A 5,714-nucleotide genomic window follows, 5' to 3' on the forward strand; every position below is an offset into this window, starting at 1 on the left:
TATATATATATATAATTAATTATAGTAAATGTACGTAACCTATATCCCTCCATCGGCCCAGACAAATGGCCCACGCAGCCCACTTGAGTCAAACATTCTTATTAATTTAGCCGCTCTGGCTCAGTGCAGCGGCTCAAAAGCGCTCGTCAATGTCAAAATGTTTGAAATAGCCAATCAAATTGAAGAAGGTGGGATTTACTGTTCACAGAAGCTGAGCTTCGCGCAACTTGAATGTGAGCTGACGTAAGATAAGCAGCTAAACATGACGAGACAATTCAGCAATATTTGCCAACTGTTTACGAAAAAAAAAAGTTAAACGACAGACATTAATTTTCAGGGATGCAAACTACTACTGGCTGTATCGAATTTCTCAGATTTTAATGCCATTTACGTCATTCGTCACAATGTAGCCTAGATAAACATTAACATAGCAGTTTTCAGCAGACATGATAACAGTGAATGTTTGTATATCGTAATATTTCTTCCGTAATTTCACGTGTCTAAGAAAATGTTTTAAAAAAACTGTAAACATATAATTCTCAAACTCTAGATGGAACATTGCAAATCTGAAGACTTTCACGTTCAAGTGCCGTGATTAGGAAAGTTATATAGGCAATTTTTTAATATAAAATTTGTAAAATATTTTAATATAAATTTTTTAATGTTTAATTGTAATTTATTTCTGTGATCAAAGCTGAATTTTCAGCATCATTACTCCAGTCTTTAGTGTCACATGCTCCTTCAGAAATCATTCTAATATGCTGATTTGCTCCTTAATTATTATCAATTATTATTTATGATCAATTATTAATAATGGTTCTTTTTATTATAAATACTGAAAACTGTCTTTGCTTCTTAATATTTTTGTGGAAACTGTGATACTTTAACCTTTTCAGGATTATTTGTTGAATACAAAGTTAAAGAGCAGCATTTTTTTTTTATATATATATAAATAATTAATGTAATAAGTATATCTTTATTGTCACTTAAATCAATTTAATGCAACTTTGTTAAACTATATATTTTTTTTTTTTATATCTTACTCTTGACTGAATGGTAATGTATCACATTTCCCAAAAAAATATGAAGCAGCACAACTGTTTTCAACATTGATAATAATCAGAAATGTTTCTTGAGCAAATCTTTCAGCATCATTACTCCAGTCTTTAGTGTCACATGCCACATGCTCCTTCATTCTAATATGCTGATTTGCTCCTTAATTATTATCAATTATTATTTATGATCAATTATTAATAATGGTTCTTTTTATTATAAATACTGAAAACTGTTTTTGCTTCTTAGTATTTTTGTGGAAACTGTGATACTTTTAACCTTTTCAGGATTATTTGTTGAATACAAAGTTAAAGAGCAGCATTTTTTTTTTATATATATATAAATAATTAATGTAATAAGTATATCTTTATTGTCACTTAAATCTTAAATTTCATATAAGGTGGTATTAAAAAGGTCTTAAATTTTACTTGTTCATGTCTGTAGAAACCCTGCTGTATATTTTCATATAAAACAGCTGTTCTAACTTTATATATTTCACATATTACTGTTTACTGTATTTTTCACCAACATAATTTTTTTATGCTCGTTTCAACAATCGGAACTCTATTCTTTAAATTAATATAGAATACAGGAGATGTCAAGCAATGTAAAGGCACAATAAAAACAGTCCACATTCTGCACTACATTCCAAGTCTTCTAGAGCAGAGCAGAGTATGGTCTGATATTATGGTAGGCATTTAACTTTAGTGATATTAAACTGTCCCTCTATGTAAAAGAGATAAAAAAATATATATTATTTAGGATTTGCCATATGCACCAGGAAAGAAAGATTGTAATGTAAAGAAGCATGACAGTCATTCATTAATGTTAATGATAATACTTTTTTTTAAAAAGGCATTTTTATTTCTGTATTGTGTTATATTTTGTATGTTAGTAAGTAGTGTTAAAAATAGCTCTAATGAGCTGGTGGGTTTATGGTGCGGTGGGCAGCTCTGTGTCAAAAAGTCCAGAATGAGAATGTTGGTCAAGAAAAATGATGGGATCAAGGACCAAATTACTACAGCAAGACTAATAAAATATTTATTAAAATATGTATTTATAAGTATACATTTCCTTCATTTTTGTGAACTATACATTTTCCTGTACCTTGTAGACCAGTGTTGTTTTTGTGTTGTGAGAAATAGTGATGAGGACGTCGAAGATCTTGATGAAAATGTTTATGGCAGCGACAAAGTACATGGTGCACCTTGGGTTCAACGGAGTCGGAATGAACTCAGAACATCCTAGGCTCAACCCTTTTATACATTTCCAGTTTACTACCATTAATGTAAATTAAGTTGCTCTTGTCGTTACAACTGTGGTCTGTATGTTGATTAAGTTCTGACACCCCTTTGTCTGAGGTGGTTCTCGGTGTCCCACACCCATTCCCATTCTACAATTGGTCACCATTTGCTCAGCATGTGATCATCCCAAATGGTCTAGAAACAACATAACGGTTGACTTTCATCATCTCTATAATAATTAAGCCATTTTGGGAAATGAGCATGATCAAACATATATTGTGGATTGGATTCTGGGTCGGGAGACAGACTATAGATTCTTACAGAGTTCAATTGTTTACAAAAAATATTCCATAAGAATGATTACATTCTTACTAAACTAATAAGAGGTAGGCCTATTTTTAATGATAAATGGTTAGTCATTATTATCACTTAATTTTTACCAACATTCAAAAGCTTTGCTACAGAATACAACAGTTAATGCAACTGAAGCTTAACATTTATGATAACCTTTGATAAAGTATGAGGGTTTTGTATCAAAATGTTCAGTTGAGCAACATTCAAGGAAGCAAACATGCAATTCCAAGTTCTTGTGTGGTCTTGAGCTATTAGCCTGTAATTTAAAGGCAATTTTATATAATATACAGACAACTTTGGGAGACAGAATAAAAACAAAATAATATATTTGTAAATATTTAAACATGAAATCATACACATTTCAGAAGCTTAATCTCAGCCATTCATGAGAAACGTACTGTTCTACTGTCATAGAATGTCAACAAGTAATCTGGGAGAAATTCTGAGAAATATATTAAACTGTCCCTCTATGTAAAAGAGATGTGCAAAAATATTATTTAGAATCTGTCATATGCACCAGGAAAGTCAAATTATAATGCAAATAAAGCATGATAGATTAATGTTAATGATAATACTTTTTTTTAAAAAGGCATTTTTATTTCTGTATTGTGTTATATTTTGTATGTTAGTAAGTAGTGTTAAAAATAGCTCTAATGAGCTGGTGGGTTTATGGTGCGGTGGGCAGCTCTGTGTCAAAAAGTCCAGAATGAGAATGTTAGTCAAGAAAAATGATGGGATCAAGGACCAAATTACTACAGCAAGACTAATAAAATATTTATTAAAATATGTATTTATAAGTATACATTTCCTTCATTTTTGTGAACTATACATTTTCCTGTACCTTGTAGACCAGTGTTGTTTTTGTGTTGTGAGAAATAGTGATGAGGACGTCGAAGATCTTGATGAAAATGTTTATGGCAGCGACAAAGTACATGGTGCACCTTGGGTTCAACGGAGTCGGAATGAACTCAGAACATCCTAGGCTCAACCCTTTTATACATTTCCAGTTTACTACCATTAATGTAAATTAAGTTGCTCTTGTCGTTACAACTGTGGTCTGTATGTTGATTAAGTTCTGACACCCCTTTGTCTGAGGTGGTTCTCGGTGTCCCACACCCATTCCCATTCTACAATTGGTCACCATTTGCTCAGCATGTGATCATCCCAAATGGTCTAGAAACAACATAACGGTTGACTTTCATCATCTCTATAATAATTAAGCCATTTTGGGAAATGAGCATGATCAAACATATATTGTGGATTGGATTCTGGGTCGGGAGACAGACTATAGATTCTTACAGAGTTCAATTGTTTACAAAAAATATTCCATAAGAATGATTACATTCTTACTAAACTAATAAGAGGTAGGCCTATTTTTAATGATAAATGGTTAGTCATTATTATCACTTAATTTTTACCAACATTCAAAAGCTTTGCTACAGAATACAACAGTTAATGCAACTGAAGCTTAACATTTATGATAACCTTTGATAAAGTATGAGGGTTTTGTATCAAAATGTTCAGTTGAGCAACATTCAAGGAAGCAAACATGCAATTCCAAGTTCTTGTGTGGTCTTGAGCTATTAGCCTGTAATTTAAAGGCAATTTTATATAATATACAGACAACTTTGGGAGACAGAATAAAAACAAAATAATATATTTGTAAATATTTAAACATGAAATCATACACATTTCAGAAGCTTAATCTCAGCCATTCATGAGAAACGTACTGTTCTACTGTCATAGAATGTCAACAAGTAATCTGGGAGAAATTCTGAGAAATATGCCTTTATTGTAATTGTCTTCCAACACTACCTAAATAGTGATCAGTTTTGTAATCGTTCAGGTAAACAGAGTACTCAGAAACACATGTAACAGAAACGATTAATTATTTACAAAATGTGAACAGTCATAGGAGTAGTTTAAGCTACTCAACTTCGTTCAACTTTATTACCTGCTTGAAATAATCCATAAGACAAAACGCTCACGCTAATAATTTCTGTTCCACTCACCTGTACTTGAAGGCCCCGCCCACGATGGGGTATCCTGATGAATTTTCAGCAAGCGCCACTCAGTGGAACCAAATATTTCAGGAACTGAATATATTGTAACACCGGTAACTTAGAGAGAGATGAGCGAGTTAGTTGGGCTGGTGCACCTGTGATACAGCTGTTCTGCGTTCTAATTAAAGGTTAAGACACAAAGCGTATTTTGTCTGTCATTTTTCAGACATTACGGTAGATATATTTTGGTTTACAAACTGTATTGTTTCATTAGTTAGTCTCGTTAGCACTCGGCTAACGTATCCACCATTATTGTTTTGTTAAGTGTTTACAGCTTAACAGCTAAACTTTAGCTGTGGGAACGATTCGCTTGCATAAGTGTTAAACAAAATATTTTTATGTCATTATTTTAAGAACGGATTGGAGCACTATATTATTGTTTTATGTAAAGGTGCATGCTAAGTTTGCCAGGTTGTCACAACTAAACCCACCCGATTGCTACTCAAAACTAGTCCAATCACATTTTGAGGGGGGTCCCCTGTTAAAAATCGGGGGTGTAAAATACACACTTTTTGTCGGGGTTCCCTTGGTAAATTCACATTCCAGGGGCTAAATATGACGTTATTGGGGTCGCTTCAACCTGCAACATAAAAAACAACCGCGGTCTTGGCAACACAGATGGTAGTGCTCGCTAACTTGCTCAAGTACTCCTCTCTGTGCCAATCACAACAGGCTTGGCCAGCTGACCAATCAGAGCAGAGTGGGCTTATGGAAGGGAGGGGTTTACAGACCTTACGCTCAGAACTGCTATGAACGAATTGGTTTGAAATCATTGACAAATGACTCTATGTATAAATGTATATATTGGAAAAATTACAATGTTTTCTGACCTTAGATGCATTTAAACATGTTGTAGGGGACTCCAACACAATATTAGGACACTTTAAAAAAACCATAGGACCTGCTCTTTAAGAAGGTCAGCTTGATATGCCACCAGAACCACCATGGTGTGCAGGGCAGCACCAGCCTAACCTGCTGCCTGAAACACTTTCCCTACAAG

General features: G+C 33.4%; 1 pseudogene; it reads right to left on the minus strand.

Annotated features, from left to right (window-relative positions):
• Nucleotides 1-3,585, minus strand: part of LOC107702563 (interferon-induced protein 44-like) — a 29,078-nt pseudogene extending 25,493 nt beyond the window's left edge.
• Between the last annotated feature and the right edge of the window lie 2,129 nt (nt 3,586-5,714).

The sequence above is a fragment of the Sinocyclocheilus anshuiensis genome, unplaced genomic scaffold, assembly GCF_001515605.1.
Source record: "Sinocyclocheilus anshuiensis isolate Anshui unplaced genomic scaffold, SAMN03320099.WGS_v1.1 scaffold210, whole genome shotgun sequence".
Classification (NCBI taxonomy): Eukaryota; Metazoa; Chordata; class Actinopteri; order Cypriniformes; family Cyprinidae; genus Sinocyclocheilus; species Sinocyclocheilus anshuiensis.